This window comes from Sciurus carolinensis, chromosome 1, assembly GCF_902686445.1.
Source record: "Sciurus carolinensis chromosome 1, mSciCar1.2, whole genome shotgun sequence".
Taxonomy (NCBI): Eukaryota; Metazoa; Chordata; class Mammalia; order Rodentia; family Sciuridae; genus Sciurus; species Sciurus carolinensis.
This window is the reverse complement of record NC_062213.1, coordinates 14124646-14147176: the sequence shown is the minus strand read 5'-3', so window position 1 is coordinate 14147176 and position 22531 is coordinate 14124646. Positions and strand designations below refer to the sequence as shown.

At 50.8% G+C, this 22531-nt stretch overlaps 1 long non-coding RNA gene across 2 annotated transcripts in view; it reads left to right on the top strand.

The window, feature by feature from the left end:
• The first annotated feature begins 1928 nt into the window (after positions 1 to 1928).
• LOC124973028 (uncharacterized) overlaps positions 1929 to 22531 on the top strand; it is a 148435-nt gene continuing 127832 nt past the window's right edge. Inside the window, exon 1 of one of the 2 annotated variants that reach the window (XR_007106618.1) lies at positions 1929 to 2206. This is a non-coding gene — a long non-coding RNA (uncharacterized LOC124973028). The remainder of the gene's footprint in view (positions 2207 to 22531) is intronic. The other variant, XR_007106610.1, reaches the window with a different exon arrangement.

Sequence of the window (22531 nt, the reverse complement as noted above, 5' to 3'; positions counted from 1 at the left end):
TATTGACATTGTAAAATAAATTTATTACATTGTAAAATATATTTATTTTTTCTATTGATCTATTAATCTGTCAACCCTGAATTCATTCATATATCAATGTCTATATTTACCTCTGCCGAGGAAGATTTATTAATATTCATGAGTTATTTCTGACGAGTAAAATTTATTTTTTCTGCATTTCTCCCATTGTTTAATGCCCCTCCTTTTTTTTTTTTTTTTACAATGCACATGTATTGTATCACTTTGGCAAGAAGAAAGATGACTTAAATAATTGGAAGCAGAAATACCAAAATATTTGTTCTGGAAGTGGGAATATTAAAATATTTTCTTCTGTAAATTTTTACTGGAAAAATGTTAAAAAATCTTAAAAAAAAAAAAAAAGGAATATTAGATTAGCGTTAACAGTTAGAGACCCAGGGGGAGCAAGCAGAATCAAGGTCAAAGTTGAAAGAGTCTGGGCCAACGTGTATTTTTCAGTCCACAGGACTTTTCTGTGCAATGATCCAGAAGGACAGGGTGGGTAGCTTCTGCAGACACCTACGGGGGAAACCGATTTGAGACTGCCATTGGAAGTTGGGCCTGTCGTGGCCCATAGGTCCTTCAGCAGGAGGGTAGCTCCCTAAGGTCAGGGCTCTTGGTTCCTGGAACAAGTTTAAGCTGTGAAAGAACTCAGTTCTCAGTTCCTGCAGCACCCAGAGGTTTGTGATCATCTTCTCTCCCTATTTTGGAAGGTAGACGCCAACCGTAATAGGGAGACCTGTCCAGTCCCTTGCAAGGAAACAAAGCAGGTGCTCCGTGATTATAAATCAATGTGAGAAACAGGCCGCACGGGACTCTCCGATGAAGACTGCTTTTCTCTTTCAAGAGAGAAGTCTTCGTATCGCGAAGATGCTGTGGGAAGAGGAGAAACTGAATCCGACATGGAGGGAGGAGACAAAGACCCGGTGGGGGGCTTAAAATGACAGTGGATGTAGTTTACTGGGCGGAGAAGAGAGGAGCCACCTTCTTTTTCGTAATCCTGAAAGCACCTATGTATGTCCAACCTACACCGCACCGTGGCTTCCATTTAGGGTCTATGTCGGTCTCATCTTTCACACCTCCGCGCATCTTAGCAGGCGGCCCGGCTCCGCGTCAGTGCGCAGTAAATGTTGAACTGAAGGGAGGCAGCTTCCTGCATCTGTCTAGCCCAGCGCTTTTGCAGAGACGACAAGACACCCGCAGCCCACGCGGGTGGCCAGTGCCCTTCCTTTGGAGGGATTATGGGGCATTCAAGGAGCTAGTTTAATACCTTATGTGGGTCTGCCCGGGTGGAGGGGGAGCTACGCAGGCAGCTGAACTTTAGCACGGATTGCAACTCGGACCCCCGAGACAGTGGGAGATGTACGAGGGGGCGGGAAGACGTGTGTGTCCCTGTCATCAGACCCACAGATGCTGGGTGGTACCTAAAGAAGCACTCAGACCACGGGGGATAGGGCTGAACGGGGGTCTTCTGTGGGAACTGCCCGCATCACAGAGCATCTTGGCCACTGTAATTCACTGAACTCGACTTCCCCGTCTGCAAAGTGGGCAGACTCCTTGCCCCCAGCACGCTGGGGGAGGGGGCGGTGGGAGGCAGGCGCAGAGCAACTGCGGGAAGCCCAACTCTTAGGGCGGCTGTCATCACCGCCGCGTGCGGGCGGGCTGCGGGCTGCGGGGTGGCGAGATCGCGCCAGCTCGCCGGACCCCCAGCAGAGACCCGAGCTCTCTCCCCCGCTCCATCTGGGCCCGCTGCAATCGCGGTGTCCAGGCCCGCCCCGCCTCCGCGCGGCCCTCCCTGGCGCGGTGCCCGGCTCTGCCCCGGCAGCGGACAGAGGGGCGCGGGGGGCCGCGGTCGGGGCCCGGGGATCGCCCGGCACACGGGGACGCGGGCCGCACGCGGCAGACCGGGAGGCGCGCTCTTCCCCTCCCCCGCGGCCGGGAGCTCGAGCCTCTGTGACGTCACGGGCCACCCGCCAGCCCCGCGCTCCGCCGGGCAGAGCGCGTGCGGCCGCCGAGCACATGGGCCCGCGGGCCGGGAGGGCTAGGGGCGACCGGGCAGAGGAGGAGCAGCGAGGATCCGCGAGCAAGGATGGGTCCCCGCACCTACCGGAGCCCCCCAGAGGATTTCCACGAGGAAGGATGTTGGCCGCTCCGGTGACCCGTGGGACACGGCTGGATCCACCCTCCAGTAAGTTCCAATTTTGCCCTCTCCGTTTCTGGAAACTCGAGCCTTGCGTGGCATTGCGGGTAGGGATGCGCAGTGAGTAGTCTAATGAAGGAAAGGGGCTTTCGGATTCCCGTGAGCGTGTGTTAACCGTGCATTTTCCTCATCCCGGGACCCAAGATTGGCAGCGAGTTTGGGCGTGGGGGAGGGGAAGGGAGGGGTGACACCGAATGGCCGGTGCCTAGAGGTAATTCTGGATTTATGCACTTGATCAAAGGCGTATTACCTAATCTCTAAAAATAGACCCCTGTCCGGTAGCACAGATTTGGGGCCGCTGATGTGGTTTGGAGGCCCCATTTGTGAAACTAGAGGTCTGTGAACTGTATGATGCTCCCTCCATCCTTTGACCGGTCCTCCCTCCACTCCCAGACAACCCCTCAGGGCTGAGTGAGGGTGATTTCCCAAAACTCTTAACTGTTTTGAAACTTTCTCTGCTTTTGCACTGGCCTTCCTGGGTTTGCTGGGTTCCTCGTGGTGATTCTTTATGGATGGGTTGCTGATTTGATTAGGTTTGGCTAATGTGCTCTTATTTGTGCTAGTGTTTTGTGGTTTGCTGTAGACTTTCAGGAAGCTGAGCCACGAAGCTGCATGTGCCTGGTGTGTGGATACATCATGCATTTCCCTGATAGTTTGCAAGCATGGAATATTCTGTTGTCTTGAGTTCTGACTTCAGGACATTCTAGAAGATTAAAGAAAAGAAAACACTTGTGAGGGGTAGGGTCAGGATGGTGGGTTTTGTCTTTCCTTTCTGTGCTTATATTTTCCAAGCCCCCTTTTCACACACTGGGACCGACCTTGGAGAAGCTTGTTTGTGTGGTGGGTGGGTGGGGGCCCTGAGGACTGCAGGGACTGTATCTGCTGAACCATGGTATAGGATGTTGCAGGCCTCTTTTGCATATGGGCAGTGACAAGTCCAGGCTTGTTCAGTTGCCACAGTCCTGTGGTCACAGCTAGTCTTTCTAAAGCTCTAACCAGCCAAGGAGGAGTTGCTTCGATCCTTGGAACCCTGAGTGGGACTTACCAAAAGATTTATCAGGAGAAACACCTTCATGAAAGCTGGAGAAGGACCATCAGAATCCATTACTAGGGAACACCTCGTGGCCTGCTCTCCACTATTTGAAATGAGTTACATCTTGGAGGTGAGGATGTGCCTCATGGTCTGAGGCGCTGGCAATGAGGACCCAGAGAATTCCACTTATGGGTCTGGTGACGGAAAGACTGGGTGGGACCATTGTGGGCTGTGGTGCTGGAGTGACTTATTATGTGATTGCATTGTTTTTTGTTTTTATTTGTGTGTGTGTGTGTGTGTATGTGTGTGTGTGTGTGTGTGTGTGTGTGTGCACGCGTGCGCGCGCTTGGTTAAGAGTGATTTCTTGTTGCTTTAATTACCTTGAGTGCAGAATTGCGCCTAAGCTGGATTCTCTTGAAAAGTAGAAGTAATCAGTCTCTTTTTCATTGATCTTCCCCGCACCCGCCACCCCGTTTCCAAAGCTGGAGCTCTGCAGAGCTGGAAGGAGGGAGCTCTCAAGTATCTGGTTTGGGTGCCTGCTGGTCTAAAAGCCTGGTGAATCATCACCATCGGCGTTAAATCATTCCTTGGTTCTTGAGTTTAGTTTTTTCTTCACCCTCATATCAGACAGGTAGGCAGGCACACTAGCTGAGGTCGGGAGTGTGTATTTACCATGCCCAGGCCTTCTGCCTGCCCAAGAAGGACACTGCCCTTGGACAGCTCAGCCGAACACAGACACCCTCCTTTCTTCCTCTGTGTCAGTGGCCCTGAGTTTGCTCAGACCAAGGGCAGATGGTGATGGTTTACTGGGGGAAGCTGAGGACCTGTACTAGTTGCTGGTCTGTGTTCTTCGGAGGTGGTGAGGGTCTGATAATAGCTGTCCTTTACTGTGCTTTAAATGCTCTGTGGCCCTTCAGAATGCTCTGGCTTTTTGTTTTTGTAATTCCGATCTTGATGGTTGTACACATGATATTCTGCATGTCCTGTGCCTGATGCCAGTTTGTGATCTCATTAAAAGGCCAGACCTTCCCCAATGTCTGTCGTGGGACTCTGATCCAAAGAGAGAGCTGAGCATCAATCTGAACTAAGATTAACTACTGAAGAGTTCTGTTGACAGTCACAGCTACCTATTCCCTAGAAAAATCTCAGAAATTCCAGGCCTTACGAACACTGCCAAAATGAGCTCTTTGGTTGGAGCCTCTTCTGTTTCTTTTGTTCTTCTGGCACCAAATAATCGAAATAACTAGAAAGAGTAATAATATTAATGATAACAGTAATAGTGGCACAGGTGGTGACTGGAATGGTTTATCATGCAAAGCCCACTCTTCACAGTTGCTTTCCCTACAACCTCACAAGGTGCTTATAATAAAATGTCCAGCAGTGACGGAGTTCTTTTTGTAGGCCAGACTTGGTTCTAAATGCTTTACAAATATTCTCATTTAGTCTCCCAGTAATCCTGTAAGATAGGATTATTATTATTTTGCACAGATCCAAGGTCAAAAGTGTCGCCCCAGGCCACACGGGTCAGGCAGCTACAGAGCTGATGGGATTTGGACCAGGGCCATGTGACTCCCAGGCTTATTCTCAGAAGTCAGAGGATGGTGAATTTAAGAACAGAGGATGCTAATTGGCCTTGATCAGGGTGTCAGAACCTCTCCACCTGAATTGGGCATAAGTGGAAGCCTTAGCCCCTTGAGAGATGATACCATTTGCTCATTCATTCTTGTTGTCCTTTTGTGGAGCAGGCCAAGATGAGACGGGGCAAGAGGCCTTGGGTGAGCTATAGTGCTGTGAGAGTCCTGTGTTGTGGTCTAGAAGGGGGACCCTGTGGGGGTCTGGGTAGGAGCCTTGTGTGGGTAGAGGTCAGAAACCTCAGTTTTAGTGCAAAATCTGTGATCATTTGCAAAAGGCTACATCCAGATATCCTGCTTGACTTCATGACCAAAAACCCTTCTAGGATTATCTCCAGAATTAATGACTATCAACTTTCCCAGCAGATGGGCGATAGAGCTGTTTTGCCATGATCACTGCCCCAACTCCAAAACTGTTCTGAGCGTCCACCTGTAAACTGGGGGTGTTTGGGTCTTGTAGAGATCCTAAGCAATACAAAGATTGGTGGCCCTCCCCAAGCCCTGTCATTAAAAACAAAAGCAATAGCAGGGAGTGGCGGTGCCCTCCTTTAGTTCCAGCTACTCCTGAAACTGAGGTGGGAGCTTTTGAACCCAGGAGTTCAAGATCAACCGGAGAACATAGTGATATCCTGTCTCAAAAATAAAAAATAAAGCAAGACTTAAATATATGATGTCAAAATGGTCTCATTCTTTTGTGTGTGTGTGCATGAATGTACACGTGCTCTGGGAATCAAACCCAGGGTATTGCATGCTGGGCAAATGCTCTACCCCCGAGCCACACCCATAGGCCATGATATCATTCATCTTTTTTTCTTTTTTTTTTTTTTTTTTTTGGTACCGGGAATTGAACCCAGAGGTGTTTAGTCACTGAGCCATATCCCCAGCCCTTTTTTATATCTTATTTAGAGACAGGTTTCCACTGAATCGCTAAGGGTCTCACTAAGTTTCTGAGGCTGGCTTTGTACTCACTATCCCTGCCTGAGCTGCTGGGACTACAGGCATGAGCCATGGCACCTGGCTTATTTTTTAATTATAGAATTCTGAGTTGTCCTTTTTTCCTCTGTTTTTGGAGAATGAGGTAGGGGCTGAGGTGTTGATTTTTGTTTACCTCTTTTTTTTGTCATTGACCATGAGCTTGAGGACCGGGGCACCTGGTGCCTCCACAGCTCTGGTGTTTGAATCAGGTAGCTGTGAAGATCTGTTTGGTGTTCAAGGAAACAAACAGCTGGTGTGTCCACTGTCATTGTCTTTTCAGGTGTGAAACAGCTGACATGGTGGGAAGCAGGGACTTGCTTGCAGGGAAAGGACATTAAAGAAAGAGGACAGCCAGACAGCACTGGGGACATCTGAGCCGAGGGACTGAGTGTAGATCCAGGTTACTTAGGAGTCAATTTCACCTTGGTCTCCTGGCTATAAAATGGGGCCGATAAAGTAGCAAGCTCATAGGCTGCTCTGAGGAGGAAATTGGTGGCGAGCAGAAGGCAGAGGGCCTGGGACGTACCCAGCACTCAGTAAAATTGAGCAAATATTATTACTGCCACAATTACTGAGTTTCATTACTTCCTGTGGCTGCATAAAGCAGTGGTTTCTGAACACGTTTTAATGTACAAAGGTAACGTTCTGGTCACATAGGTCATGAGATGGCAGTGACTTCCCCAGAATTTTTGCAAGCATCAGAAAGAAGCCCTGGCTGATAGAAGCTAGGAAGAGAAGAAGGTGGCCAGTCAACTGCAGGAGTGGGTCTCAGGAAGGACAGGAATCAGAGGGCACATCTGGCCGCCCTTGCTTGTTGCCCAAGCTCCCTGTGCCTCCTTTTGCTCAGCTGCTGAACAGGGAGGATGGTAGTTTCACTCTTGCAGAGATGGTGTCCAGCACTGAGCACAGAGGCAGCAAGCCCCTGAGTAAGGCATAAAAGCAATTGCTATTGATTATTATTCTTTAGGGCTCCTGTTTTCCTGGTGAATTAGCGCAGACATGTGCTGCTCCATTTATAATGAATCCACTGACTCATTGATTTACTGAGCACTTGCCTTCTGTGAGGCCCTGTTCTGGCTGTTGGAGATGGTTGCAGGAACAGAGACCCAAATCCCTGCCCTCTTGTAGCTTCCACTCTAATCGAGGCCACACAGTGGGGACAGTGTGGTCTTCGAGAGTCAAGGACAGATGGACTTAGTGTGGGCAGTATGAGACCAGTGCCAAGGCAAGCTGGGCCTGACCCTGCTGCGCTACTAGATATCAGGTGCCTGGCACAGAGGATGGCATGTGGTGGTTACCATGGTTACTGTGTAAGTGGTAGTTGCTATGTTCATCATTGTTATTATTTTGCTTTGCTGGCTGCCTCATGAAATGACAACCTCCCTTTTCTTCCTTTTCCCTTCTCAAGTTTTACATTTCTCCAGAGCTCTTCCCTTCTGGGAGAGACCCTATATCTGTGCATCATTGTAGGTGCTGTGGATGCAAAGGATGGACTTCAGTGTCAGTAGAACTTACATCATAGCTGGGTCAGGTGGGCGAGGAATAGTAGACATAATAAATGAAGAAGACATCCATGGGGTAGTGGAGGACCATGAGCTCTATGGGAACCAGCAGAGCCAGGTGACATCGGAGGGCTGGCCTGGGGTGCAGCTTAGGTTGGCTAGTCAGGGTAGGTGCCATTGAGAAGCTGACGCTGGTGCAGTCCTGAGGGAGACAGTCTGCCGTTGGGTGTTTTGGGCTCCAGGACAGAGGCCAGGGTAGGAGTGGGCCTGGGAGGTGGAGGAGCAGCAGAAAGATTGAGAGGGGTGTGGGGAGAGCCAGGTGGATGGTGAGAGGGAGCACTGCATGCTGAGAGGAACCTCAGAGAAAGTCTGTCGAACTTTCACCTTTCACTGTGGTAAGTGGGATCCACCGGACAGGTTTAAGCAGAAATGTGATCTAGCTTTCAAAATCTGGTTTCTAAAACTGAATCAGGGTTTGAAGCCAGAGCCCTGGTGTGCTGCAGGTGCTTGTCCAGGTGGATGGCAGGAGATGCGGCCACAGCCGTGGGCTTCTGGGCTGTTCACTATAGTATCCTTAGCACCTAAAGTGTAGCTGTCCAGTATGGTAGCCACTAGCCTTGTGTGGCCATGGAATCCTTGAAAGGGACTTGAGATGTGCTGTATGTGTGAAATATACATCTGATTTTGAAGACTTAGTACAAAAATGAAAAGAATAGTGAAATATCTCATTAATTCTTTTTATTATTAGTATCGTCATTAATCCTTTAAAATGTTGGCTGTCTATCAAAATGCTAGTTTTTGCATAAATTGGGTTAAATGCAATATATGATGAAATTTAACTCCTCCTGCCGTTAACCCTATTTATTATGGATAGTAGAAAATCTCAGTGTCACCCACATCATGTGCTTGGATGTTATTGCCATTGGTTGGCACTGCTACCTTCCCTGGGGCCTGGTAGGCGCTTGGTGAGTTGCACGAGTGAGCACAGGCGAAGGCGATTCTGCAGGAAGACCCCGTCCCTGTCTTCAGGAAGCTTCCAAGACGGAAGAGGGCAGATGGCTGATGCCTGCTGGAAATGGGGAAGGTGGGTTGGAGTGGGACCATGGCCAGCTGGGTCCACCCAGGGCAGGGTGGATGACTGACCTCTTGTCTCAGCAGAGCGTTGGTGACAGTGCAACTGCTGTCCTGGAGAGCAGGCAGGGTGGGCGAGGCTAGGCTGTCCTTGGAGCCTCAGTAACCAGGCTTACGACTGGGTCCAGTCAGGAGGGTGTAGAAAGATGTCTCAGACCCGGGGAAGGTGGATTTCAGGAAGATAACCTGAATCGGGGATTGCTTGCCCTTGATGGACACAACTGGAACTAGGGAAATAAATGAACACACAGATTTATTTATATGCATATGAACATATATGTATTTTTCTTTTTAAATTGGTGCATTATAATTGCATATAATACTGGGATACACCGACATTGGTATACGACTAAGGAAATTTAAATGATGTTTCCTCAAATGAAAGAAATCTGAATCTTAAAAATTTGAAGGAAAGATCTATTAAATAATGTTATTTCTGGAGTGGGTTTCTGGATCCGTGGTAAGTACGTGTCTAACGTGTAATTCTCTGAGTTGGATGCCTAGGTTTTTGTTTTTGAAGGTAGGGCAAGTATTGGGGATTGAACCCAGGGGTGCTTTACCACTGAGCTACATCCCAGCCTTTTAAAATCTTGTTTTGAGACAGCGTCTGGCTAAGTTACTGAGGCTGACCTCAAGCTTGTGATCCTCCTGCCTCAACCTCCCAAGTAGCTGGGATTACAGGTGTGCACCACCATGCCTAGTATTTTTTTTTTTTTTTTCCAACCGTATCGTGATGGGCATGTTGGCATCTTGATTCTTTTCCCTTTACTGTTAGGTCATGTGCATTCTTGAATATTATAAATGTTTCATTCATGTCATTTTTATTGGGTAACTAGTATTTCTGTTCAATGGATTTTCTTGTGTACTTCATCATTCTTTTGATTTGGATGCCTAGATCCCAATAGACTGTTTACAAGTTTTCTGTTTTTCAGTTATTTATTTTTTTTCTAAATCTCTAGTCCTAGAATTTTCAAAGCATAGCATCTTAATATTTTTAGATTTTTAGGTAACTATTGTGGTTATGAAATTTGCATAGCCAAATTTGCTTTTTTCTGGCGAGAGGTGATGCTGGTTGCTGTCCGTGATCCCCTGATATGTCCTTATCATGCACAGTGTGCTACATGCTAGCCACATTTGCATCCACTGCATGATTTGATTCAGCAGAGGTTTGTGGACCGTCTGTCGGGCGTTACGTGCTGTGCTAGGCCTGGGGTGTTCAGTGGTGATCGCAGAAGATGTGGCGCCGCTATTGGCGGGCTTATTTGGGGGAAGACAAATGAGCAAATCCCCTCACAAAAACAGTCTCATTGTAGAGAATAGCAGATGACAGACCGAGGGATGGTTCACATGGGAAGAGGGCCTTATCACCAAAATCCTGTGTGAGGTCCTGGCCTCTGAGTGACATGTGAAGACCTGGAGAGGGTAAACCAGGGGCAGCACCAACGGGAAGGGCAAGATTGATAAATACGTCTGTATATTAAAGAGAGAAGCACATCTAACCAGCCAGAACCAGAATGGCATGAAATCCAAAGATGAGACTTATAGTCACAATATACCATTTGCATATTACAAAGCGCTGACATCCTGAATTCCCCAAAGTCAGTGACAAAGTGACAGCCAGCCTCCTAGCAAAGAGGGCCAAAGATAGGAAAGAGCAGCTTGCAGAAGAGGAGCGCAGAATGGGAACTCAGTGGAAAGGTTCCGAGTCTCGCTAGTGAGGTAGCTTTACTGAGGTATGCCCCAAGACGAACACTCACCCTTTTTTGGGTACAGTGCTGTTCTGATAAACAGCAGAGAGCTGTATCACATCATCACCACCATGAAGATCAGAACTCCTCCATCACCCCCAGATTTCCTCCTGTCTGGTGGCTTGTGGGTCCCCACCTTCTTACCACCAGGGACTTATTTCCCACTTCATGGCTTTTTGGAGTGGGATGTAAATGGAGCCGGGCAGCGTGCACAGGCAGCATGCCGACTCTGCGTCCACCTCCTCCCTTGGCTTATCCATTGGCGATTCTTCCCTGGGGTTGCTTCCGTCAGGGGCCTGGCACGTTGTCTTGCAGGAGTGGAATTTTGTGGTCTGCCTGTACCATGTTTGTCCATCCAACTGAAGGGCCTTCGGTTGTCTCAGACTTTAAAATGTGCCCCAAATAGGAAGCATTGGTCACCTGCGCGGCCAGGATCCTCCAGCCTAGCTAGCCAGCGTAGAGCAGCCGGGCAGCTGTCATTGAAATCGGAAGCACATGTACAGCCTCAGTCCCAGATAAACTCGCAGGCCCAGCTCATGCTAGGTGGGAGTTTTGTTTTGGTGGGGTAGGGGTACTGGGGATTGAACCCAGGGTACTTTACCACTGAACTTTTTATTTTTATTTTTTTGAGATAGGGTCTCATTAAGATGCAGAGGGTCTCTGCTAAATTGCTGGGACTGGCCTTGAACTCCAAATCCTCCTGCCTCAGCCTCTCAGGTAGCTGGGATCACAGTGGAGCACCACCATACCTGGGATGTGAATGCTTAGAAAACGGATGGGAAAGATCTGTATCAAGTTCAGGTCATCAGCAGGGGAGGGGGGGAAGGGCAGGGCTGATGGGAAGCATTAAAGTACTTGAACTTCCCTTTAATGCTTAAAAACAAAAGAAAAAATACATACATAATATATATATATATAACACATATATACATAATTGAAAGAAAAAATTTATTTATGGGGTACCATGTGATGTTTTAATTAACACATGCATGCATGTAATGCTCAAATCAGAGTAAGTGTATCTGTTCAAACATTTATCATTTCTTTGTGGTAAAATCCTTCTTCTAGCTTTTTTGAAACATACGGCACACGATTATTAACTGTAGTCATACCTACTGTGCAGTGTGATCCAGAGCTTATTTCCCCTCTCTAACTGTGGCCCAGGCACATTCCCTGTTATCCCTGAAGGACTTTTTAAAAGGCTAATGTAGGGACTGGGGCTGTGGCTCAGTGGTAGAGCACTTGCCCTGCATGTGTGCTGCACGGGGGTTGATTGTCAACACCACATATAAATAAATAACATAAAGATCCATCAACAACTTTAAAAATATTTTAAAAAGAGGCTAATATAGACATGGATACACATCGCTTATACATTTGTAAAATCTGTAGAAAGGGAACCGTGGTGCGTTATAGGTGGTGCGTGCCTATAATCCCAGCTACTTGAGAGGCTGAGGCAGGAAGGTCTCAAGTTTGAGGCCAGCCTCTGCAACTAGTGAACCCTTGTGTCAAAATAAGAAATAAAAAGGGATGGGGAGGTAGCTCAGTGGCAGAGCACCCCTGGGTTTCCCCCTCCCCCACTCAAAAAAAAAAAAAAAAAACAACCCCAACAACAAACCCGGTTTGAGGAGGACTAGCCTAGGTAGAGACCCAGCACGTGCGAAGGCCCTGAGGGTGGTATTCATGTCCAGAGGCTGGTGTGGCAGGAGTGGACAGAACTCCCAGGGTTCAGTGTGGGCAAGGGCCTGGTCCTAGAGGCCCTTTGGGGCTCTTCCCAGTCTTTGGGGGCTGTCAGGGGTGTGGGCCTGATTTGACTGGTCAGTGTGATGGGTAGATAGTACACTGGGCAGCCAATGGTGGCTGGCCTGGTTTGGCAGCAGTCAGGGGGAGAGAGCAGGAACCTGGCTCTGCAGTGGAGGTGGAGGGAAGAGGATGAATTCGGTGTTCATTTTGGAGGTGGGTAGGATTTTTGGGTGGAGGGCAAAGTTAGGTAGAGTCCAGGTGGGCCTTCCAAACTTGCAGACACCTGGACTTTACCCTGTCCATCGGGAGCTATGGCTGGGTTTGAGCCAGGGCAGGGGAGAGAGGAGTGGGATCCCATCTCTCCCAATGTGACGCAGCAGCCTGGAGCTTCACAATTGAGTTACTATGGCTGAGAGTAGTTTCCCTATTGTTGGTTACTTGGCTTTTCCATTTTCAAAAGGAAATAGGAAAAGGAAGAGGTCCTCTGTGTGGAAAGTCCCCTGGAATTTACAGGAGAGAGGCTTGGAAGGCAGAGGTCCCTTGCGGCATTTATTGTGCCTGGGTTTGTTCCACAGCACCAGCCCACAGAAGTCATGACGCATGGAACTGGGGCAGCCAGCAGCTCTGGGACCGGGCTCTCTAAGCCAGTCTTCTCACTCTGAGATTTTGAAAAGAGATCAGCTCTGTCCACATGATACGTCGCTTTCCACAAATCAGACGACGTCACCGGTCCATAAACTCCTCCAGCCGCAGGCCAGACCGTCTGAGCTGGACAGACTGGTTTAGAGCCCGAGGACACAGCTGGCGAGGACCGACCCTCGCAGGCCTGCCTTCCCCTCAGCACCTGGAGGGGTGGCTTCCTAGAAGCCTGCCCTCCCAGGGTCCCCAGCTGGACGGGTTCGAGGGCTGTCTCTGCCTGTGCTCTGTGCGAAGTTCCCGGCTGGCCTGTGTCCTGTCCTCCTGTTTTCGTCTGGTGCCTGGAGGTTCCAGGGCAGTATCTCCTCCCTGTTGTGACTGTGGACATTCCACACATGCCTTCTCCATTAGAGACACATTTCTTGCACATTCACTCCCTTTAAAAGCAAAAGCAAAGGGTTTAAAAAAAAATAGGAGTGGAGACGGAAAGGGGGACAGTATCTCAGTCATTGTGCCGTACAGACATTGGCCTGGCAGTCACCACCTAGGAAGGTTTCCAGTAATCTCCGCGAGGCTCCCGCCGCCCTCGTCCATGACTGTGCACCCAGGGCACATCCGGTCCAGCAGTGGGAGCTGCCCTGGCCGCTCCAGAGCCCCTCCTCTGAGCACTGGCCCCTTTGTGTGGCAGGAACATCCTCCTGTCCCCAAGGAGAATCACAGGAGTGAGCTTTCCACCTGGCAGACTGGATTCTGAAGCGCGGGCACCTAAAAGCTTCGAGTGACTTCCCATGGTCAGTCGAGAGCCTGCCGCGTAGGGGCTACACAGAGCACCGATGGCATTGTGAGGCGTGGGGCTGGGATAGGACTCCAGCGCTCACTGGCCTTGGGGATGGAGAGGTTTGGCCCTGTGGGCAGCAAGGCTGTAGGTGGAGGTAGCCAGCCCGTGTGGGTGTGATTAATTTGGAAGGTTTGGAATGACGTGGTTCTTCTAGAGGATTTCTGTCTGCAGTTCTTTTCTAAGATTCGCTTTGGACATCATGAAAGAATCCACCAGCCAGGTCAGCGGAGTCAATTCGGCTTATGCTTTATGGCTCCACGGAGGGCTCACCTCCTTCAGGAAGGTCTCCGTTTCCCCTCAGGTGGCTGCTGAGAGCAGTCCCTTCAAGTGCCCTGCCTAAGTTGTCGCACCTCATACCCATCACATCAGGTTGCTTCAGTGGGTTCTTGGCAGGGCTGCAAACTCAGCTATTGAGGGATGAGCAGATTACATACAAATATACCAGGTGTGCACAAAGCATCCAGTGCAGCAGGAAATATGTGACAGCAGCTGTCTGCTAATTACCGCTCCCTCTTCACATCCTCCTAGGCTAAGGAGCAGCCCCAGTGTTGCCAGAGCCTCCATTTTTAAAAGAGAAGTCCAGGCTGCCCTGGGTTCGATCCTGAACATGGAGGGGGAAAAAAAGGTTGGGGGAAGGGACCTTTTAAATATAAAACTTCCTGATTTCAAGAGTTTTCAAGTCAGATTTTTAAGGAACACTCATATGCCAAACAAAACACTTGTGGGCCAGATGTGGGCCAGCAGTTGGCAACCCCTGGTTGTATCAGTCTCCCTCCCAACGTGCCCGCCCCTCCTGCCTGTGCCCTGGGCTCCTGGCAGCAACCCAGCCCTCACGTGGGCGCTGCCTCGGTGGCCCTGAGCGAGAACCCCGCGGTGTTAGCCTGTGTCTCCTGGAACTCTTTTCTGTAATGTCACTCTGTGTTGCTCTCCAGTTTCTCCAGGTGTCTGGATAAGTCCTCGTCTTTTAGATCATAGACTAGTCCCTTCTTTTACATTCCCTCTCCATTCCTCTCCATGTTGACTTTTTGGGGGGTGCAGTAAGGGAGGGGAGGAAGCGTATCCCACTGGTGAACACAGGGCTCCATAAGGTGTGGGTCGGTGTTACTAAGCAGTCATGGTTTCTGGCCAATCCAGGGACTTTTGCCCTCCAGGCTGGGTAGCCTTCCTCAGGGGAACAGGCAGGATTTTCAGACTTCTCATCATCTGCAGTGAGTAATCACAGCAGAATTTAAGAAACAAACCAGTCAGCCACTCTGCCAAAAAGAGCCCTATCCCCATTTCATTTGTGCTCTTCCTTAGTCTGGGGGTGAGGTCTGAATCCACTCAGGCCATGGCTGGCACTCAATATGGGGGTGTGCCAGAGGTCAGGGGAACAACAAAGAGGAACCGTGGATTTCGTAAGTGGAAGTCTCTGGCTTTGGGAAAGACAGCGAGAGGAAGAGCAGAAGGTGGTAACGCGTGAACGCAGGTACCATCCAGCGCCTCGTTATTTAGTATTGAGTATCGCTGAGAACCTGCAAGATTGAAGAGCTTCTCCTGTGTTAATCCTTGTGACTGTTAATTCCAGATTGAGTTTCATGGTATGGGATTTTTTTTTGTGGGGGGAGGTGGGGTACCAGGGATTGAACTTGGGGCACTCGACCCCTGAGCCACATCCCCAGCCCTATTTTGTATTTTATTGAGAGACAGAGTCTCACTGAGTTGCTTAGTGCCTCGCTTTTGCTGAGGCTGGCTTTGAACTCGCGATCCTCCTGACTCAGGCTCTGAAGCCGCCGGGATCACAGGGGTGCACCACCGTGCCCCGCTTGGAATTGTTTTACTTGTGGTGTCAGGCTGGTGCTCAAAGAGTCTGATTTTGGAGCATTTCCGGTTTTAGATTTTTGGAGTACAGTTGATCAACACGTATTAACCCATTGCATGCGAAAAACCCACGTAAACAAGTTAAATTCAGTCACCCACCATTTACTGAGTGCCTCCTGAGCAGGCCTGGGCGAGACTGGCAGCTGCACCCTTGAACTTGAGAGCCCCTCTGAGCCCCTCCTTGCTACTGCAGCTCCCTCTGGTCTGCAAACGGCCACAAGAGCAGAGTGACAAAGTGGTCCTCAGTGAGGTGGACAGGACAGTGCCAGGGCTCAGGAACGAAGCAGCTCATGACAAGGAAAGGCTTTAGGGAGCGGGGGACCCAAACCAGTATTCCATGGAATAGGATGGTTGAGGCCAGTGGTCTGGTGGCTGCTTCTAGAGGAAGTGTCTTTAGACAGGGTCGTTAGGCAAGGCTGGTGGGGCAGGATGCAGGGGGAGATGAGGCGCTGGGGGCCCTGCTTCTCTGCATGCATGCTCATGCCACATCTGGTTGATTGTGGGGACTCCCAGGAACAACGTGATGAGGATGCTCTCCACAGCTGCGTGGTGGGCACCTGGCCAGGGGCTTCACCTGCCCTGCCTCAGTCACTACTCAGCACTGCAGTAGGCAGAACTGCTCGCAACCCCATTTCACAGATGGGACAAACGGAGGCTCAGAGAGGTTAACTGATCTGTCCAAGTTCATACAGCACTGAAAGGGTAGATCTGAACCCGGGTCAGAGTGCAAAGACTGGGTTTGGAACCAATCTGTTCATTCTGAGTTTGGAGCCTCAGTTACACAGGAGTATGGTCCTTTCCCCTAGGTAGGGTCTCCTTGATTTCTCCTCTGCTTCTCTGTCTTACCTACTTCCATACCCCGAAAAAGGCAGGAAAGTTTTGACTTCAGCTGCAAATGTTGATATATTACCTGAAGTCTCTAGTTCTAAACGAGACAATCTCTGGATAGATTGAGAAAGAAGAAAAAAAATGAAATTTGTAGTTATGCTAGGTGCCGTGAGTTACAGCACAGGACTTGGAAGTTTTTGTCTTTGATTTTGCTGTTCCATAAACCCTTTTGGTTTACAAATAGAAATCCAATCTGTGGCAGTAAGACTGGGGCAGAGGTGAGGATCAGACTGACCGGAAGCTGTGGGAGAGGAGTCTTCAGGTCTCTGTCCTGCTCCTCCAGCCTTCCTCCCACCTCTGCCTCTGCTTTCTGAGCAGGAGAAACTGCACCCATTTCAGCTCTGGTCCAGGTCGCACTGTCGGCGGCTGGCCGTGCCCAGCCCTGTTTGGGCAGTGTGGCCGAAGGTGGGGAGGTCCTTGGCCTTCCTGAGTGTCCCTCCCTGCCCCAGCTGCTTCTGCTCCTCAGACTCTAATGACAGACCTGAGGTTCGAACCTGGGCTGTGCCACTAAGTAGCAGTATGGACCTTCCAGTGTGGACCTTCAGGTCCCTGTGCCTCCTTCCTCCTGTGACATGGAAATAATGACGACCTTCCTGCTCTGGGGACACAGAAATAAATGAGTAAATACTGAAAGTTGCATCTTCAGAGCCAGGTTCCTGACCAGGTCACGGCATGCACCCAACTGCCCCTTTCCCTACAGTGTCAGCCTGGACATTCCTGGGGACTTAGTGGTGACAGGGGATCACAGCAGACTCTCAGCCTTCATTAAGTTCTCACAGAAGCAGAAGCATCTTGGTAAAATCTAGGTCCCATCGAGTCACCCTGCCCAGAACCACCCTGTGGCTCTTCAAGGACAGGGTCGCACCTGCACCATGAGCTGTGTGGCCCTCCAGCCATGCCCTGTGGTCACTCTGCTCCGGCCACACCTGCTGTCCAGGCCCAACCTGACCCTCATCTGCCTGACCCACTCCCCTTGATCCTCGTCACGGCTTTGTTTCCTGCGTAGCCCTGGCGGCTGCCCACCGCTCTGTTCAGTCAGTCCTGTTGCCTCTGATCTGTCCCCCAGGAGAAAATAAGCCCGTGGGAGAGGCTTTTGTCTCCTCCGTTGCCTGCTGGATGCCCATTGCCAACCAAAGTTCCTTTGCCAAGCCAGCGAGTGAAAAGAACCGTTGCATCTCAGTCTGCAGCAGACTTGGGGGTCAGGGATCATTTTCCATGGTGTCTCTGGGCTGCGGGTTACCGCCTCCCCCTGGCCTGTCTTGATGTACTTCTCTTCTCTGGATCCTTCTCCCCCAGGTCACCTAACAGGCGGGAGCAACACCAGCAGCCCTGCGACTGCATGGCCAGGTGGCGAGCCACACACAGGGCATGATGTTCCCACTGTCCTCTGTCCTAGAAAGTTTGAGACTTTCCCTCCGTCCAGATGGCTGGAAGAGGACCTGGAAGTACCATGGACGAGGCCCCTGCCCTCCTTGGCACCTCGTTCCCCACTATTCTCAAGAAAAGGGGTTCAGGACTGAGTGGGGGAGGGGAGCCTGGCCGCCTCAGGGCCCCTGGGACCCTCAGTTCCACAGGTGTGTCACGGTCTGTGTCGGCCTCCGGCCTTTCCTGGGTCCTTGTGTCCTTGTCTTGTTTCTTCTCCAAACCAGAGGGAGCTGGACTGAGCAGTCCCTTCAGTATGCTGGGCACTTCCTAATTTAGTGACATTTATTTAGCTCCTGCTGCATGCATGCTGGACTTCCTCACTGCCCTGCAGGTTTCGACTTACTCGATTTTAATATTGACATTTTTACTGTGATGACATTTCTAGAACATGGAACTTACTGTCTCTCCACCATTTCTAAACGCACAGTTCAGTGGCACGGAGTGAGTCACATGTCGCACAGCATCGCCGCCGACCACCTCCGTTTTCCATCACCCCACAGGAAGCTGTGCCCAGGAAGAGCTGACGCCGTTTCCCTCCCCTGCCGGGGTGCTGCTGTCCTCCCTGTTGCTACCTCTGCCCTCTCTGGTCACCTCATCCAGTGGCTTTGCGCGGCCGTGTCCTCTGGTGGAGGCCTCGTCCACTTGGTGTGACGTTTTCAAGGTGCGTCCGTGTGGCAGCGCACCTCACAGTCCTACTCTTTGAAGGCAGAGCGAGATTTTGTGGTACGTGTGCTGCTTTTGTTCACCTGCCTCCACCTTTGCTGCGTGAACCCAGCTTTGCTGGACCTCGGGAATTCTGCCAGGTCACCTCGGAGGTCACCTCGGCCCCACTGTGGCTCACAGGGATTGCAGAGTCCACTCTGCCTCCTTTCCCCAGTGCTGGGGATTGAAGCTGGGCCTTGCACACACTAGGCAGGTGCCGTACGCTGAGCTTGGGCCCCTGCCCCGCTCCTCCCTCCCTTCTTCCTCCCCATGGCCGTCCTGACATGGAGTCCCATGGTGGTTTTCATTTCCACTTTCCTAACCACTAGTGACGTCGAGCCTCTTTTCGATGCCCTTGTCCTCTTGCGTACCTTCCCGGGACAAGTGTTTGCTGCTGTGATCGAGTTGTGGGAGTCTTGGCAGGTTCTGGATGGGGATCCCTATTTTTTTTTTTTTTTTTTTTTTTTTTTTTTTTTGCAGTGCTGGGGATTTGAACCCAGGGCCTTATGCTTGCAGGGCAAGCACTCAACCAACTGAGCTATATCCCCAGCCCTGGGGATCCCTTTTTGCCCCCTTCTTTGGGTCCTCCTATCTCTCCCTCAAGAGTGCCGTCCAACGCGCAGATGCTCTTCATTTTGATGAAGTCCCTCTAAGCTGGTTTTCGTGGCTGTCGTTGCTGAGCTTTTGATGTGAGCTGTACACACGGTAGGAAATGTTGCCAAGGTCATCCACCGGGAAGTGACCCAGCACAGTTCTGACCACTGGGCCATGCAGCCCCAGGTTCCTGCTCTTGACGCCAGTGGCCACTGCCTTGTGCTGGGCTCCTTCAGCGTGCGTCTGCCTCCTCTTGTCTGCCCCCTCAGCAGCTCTTTGGTGGTGGTGGGGGCGTGACCCCATTTTTCACTTGGAGGGGGCACCAGCCCTCTTGTACCTGGCAGGGAACCTTGTGCACCCACCCTGGAAATTTTGGCCTGTCACATCATGTTTTGTGGGTGGCTGCCCACAGAAGTCAATGGCTCCTGCTCTGTTTGAATGTCCCACCAAAACTCATTGTGAAATCGAACCCCCAGCGTGAGATGTTAGGAGGGTGGGAACCTAATGCACCGCAGCATTTGGAGGTGGGACCTTTGGAAGATGACATTAAATGAGGCAGGAGGGTGGGTCTCCAACCAGTGGGGCTGTGGCTTTATAAGAGTAGGGAAGAGCTGGGCGTGGTGGCCCATGCCTGTAGTTCCAGCAGCCAACTGGGAAGCCCCAGGCAGGAGGATCACCAGTTCAAGGCCAACCTTGCCAATTTAGCAAGACACTGTCTCAAAATAAAATAAAAAAAAATTTAAAAAAGGAGAGGACTGGGGATGTGACTCAGTGATAAAAAAAGCCCTTGGATGCAATCCCCAGTAGGGGGAAACAAAAAGAAAAAAGGGAGACTTGAGCCAGGTGCTCAGTTTCTCTCACCATATGATGCCCTCTGCCCCCTTGGGATTGTGCAGAGTCCCCACCAGCAAGAAGGACTTCACCAGAAGCAGCCACCTGATTTTGAACTTCCAGCTTTCAGACACAGGAGGAGAATAAATCTTCTTTCCTTACAAATGGACTCAGTTTGAGGAATTCGCTCGGAGCGCCGTATGACCTCTAAGGTAGCGGCAAACACTTCCGTGGGGCAGAATTGGAGAGTGAGCTTCGTGCAGCTTCCACCGTGAGTCTGTTACATACTGTTGATACAGAAAATTGGCTGTCACGGGTCCATGGTGAGGCATGCTGGTGAACACCTGGAACCCACCGCCCTACCGAGAACGGAGAGCCACCTCTCTTTCCAGAGCCCAGAGACAACACTGGACAAGCGCCCCTGCTGTGGCCTGGCGCCCTGTGGGTGTTTGAGGATCACTTACACCTGTCCTGAGCTAGAGCTGAGGCAGAACTGGCCCCCAGGAGAGGGCAGTGAGTCCCAGGAGGTCAGACAGTGACTTTCTCCTCCAGGTGGGCCCAGGATGCCAGGCTCCCAGGTGGGCCCTCCCGCCTTCCTACTCCTCAGCTTCCCATTTTATGCAAGTCACTAAGCCGGCAGGGCTCCTCCTTCAGGGGAGCTGTGTTTGCTTGACACCCCCAGCTGGGATAAGCCTTTCAGGAACTGATAACCTAATTGCAGCTGAATAGAAGGGACTAAATAGAGGACCCACCCCGCTCCCCAGGCCTCCTTGAGTACTTTAATAGTTGCTTAGTTCCTGTGTAGGCTGGCCTGACATTCCACACTTGAGGCCCAAATTAGGGGAGGAGGGATCAGGCAAGTCCCTCTTCCAGAAGAGGCACCTGGTTCCTCAGCAAATAAGTCTTCTCTTTTTCATTGCTGAAGTGACTCCAGGGCCTCTTGCCTGCTGTGCAAATGCTCTAGCACTAAGCTGCACCCTCCAACCTTTTTCTTATTTTTTATTTTGAGTTGCTTTGGACCTCACCTGAGTTGCTGATGTGGCCTCAAACTTGTAATCCTCCTGCCTCAGCCTCCCAAGTTGCAGGGATTACAGGGGCCTGGCCATCAGCAAGATTTATTCACTCCTTTATTGCATCAGGCCTACAGCCTGAACTTTTTAAAATCTGGGCATCTGCCTGGGAATTTGAATCATTCTGATGGTGACAGAAAGAACAAAGCTACTTGCTGTCCACAGGCAAAGGGCAGTGGGTGTGGATGCAAGGCATCATGGGTAAAGTGCTGGCTTCCAGCTCCCGTGTGGATTTGAGTTCTCCTTCTGTGCTGCAAAGCTCTGAGATTTTCTTGGGCGAGTTCTTTAGCCTCTGTGTTTCAGTTCCTCTATTTATAAACTACTAGCTACTTCAGCGGGGATTGAGTGAGACTCAGAGCTGTGAGCACCTCCCAGTCAGCCAGAGGCTCCCAAGTGCGGGTTGCTATCATCCAGCCTACCCCTGAGCCCTAGCATCCGCCCACGGGGTCTGTGTCAGGCGCCGCCGTGCTTGGTTAATCTGTGCTGAACAGCAGGGGCATCTGGTGCTGCACAATTTGCAAAGCCCATTTATGCACGTCTCTTCACTTTATTCCTTGCCAGCATTGGAGCTGGGGACTCTGCAGAACGATGTCAATGGCTTCCCTCCTCTTGGACCTTGACTTCCTCACCTGTAAACTCATGTCAGTGCACAAACGAGGGCTGAGCTGCTTCCTGACTGTGCTAGCACACTGCATCTGTATTTAATCTGAGTGTTTAATCCTTCGGACTCTCTAGCTGATACTGATTTCTCTGCTTTACAGATGGGGAATAGGAGGCAGAAAGCTAAGTTACTTTCCAAAAGGAAGAGCCAGTGCTTGAAGCCAGGAAGCCTAACCCAGGCCCGTGCTTCTTCACTGGTGTGCTCGCCTCCCTGGGGGCCATCTCTAGGTTTCAGGTATCTGGACTGGGGTGGCGCTGCAGAAGAGCCCAGGACACTGGATAAGTTTATGGGTGGCCCCCCACTGGCTCCCAGGTTCAGAAGCTTAGTGCAGCCAGGGAAAGCGTCCCAAGGTGAGATGAAGGGTGGCGGTGGGACTGGAAGGTGGTGTCTCCTTGTCCTTGTAACAGGTCATATTGGGTCTCATCCGGCAGGGATCATCCACATTTATTCATTCCTCTGGAATGTCGCTGGATCGAGGATGGTTCTAAGGGTGGGACTGATATTTGGGGCTTGGAACTCTTTGCCTTTTATAGAGAAGTTTCCAGCATGGTTGCTCCAGTGGGCTCTGCACTGTGCCCCCAGCTCGGCCTGTTTGGGGTTGAGTCGGAGTTTGGAACGTGAGTGCACGACACCTCCCTCACCCCCCACCGCTCCTGGGGAAGGGGTGCCTCTGGGCTGGTGGGTGCCTTGGTCCTTTAGTGTCAGGGAGTGGACTGGCAAGCAGGCGCTTTCCATTTACCCTAGTAGGTCGTGGGCCAAGGGCATACACTGCCCCCAGTCCAGAAACCCAGGTCTGGGAGTTGCACACTCCTCCTGCTACATGGACAGAGTGGTCTTTATTGCTGGAGTGATAAATTGTGCTTTTTAAGGGTGAGGATGTCCTCCAGCTGTTGAGTCCTTTACACTCCCAGATGTTCCTCTGGAATCAGAATGGCGCATTATGGAATCTCTTTAAAAGTCCAGGGCACAGGAAGGTTTCATTAACTACTACTTCTTCTTTTTTTGGTACCAGAGATTGAATTTGGGGTGCTTAACCACTGAGCCA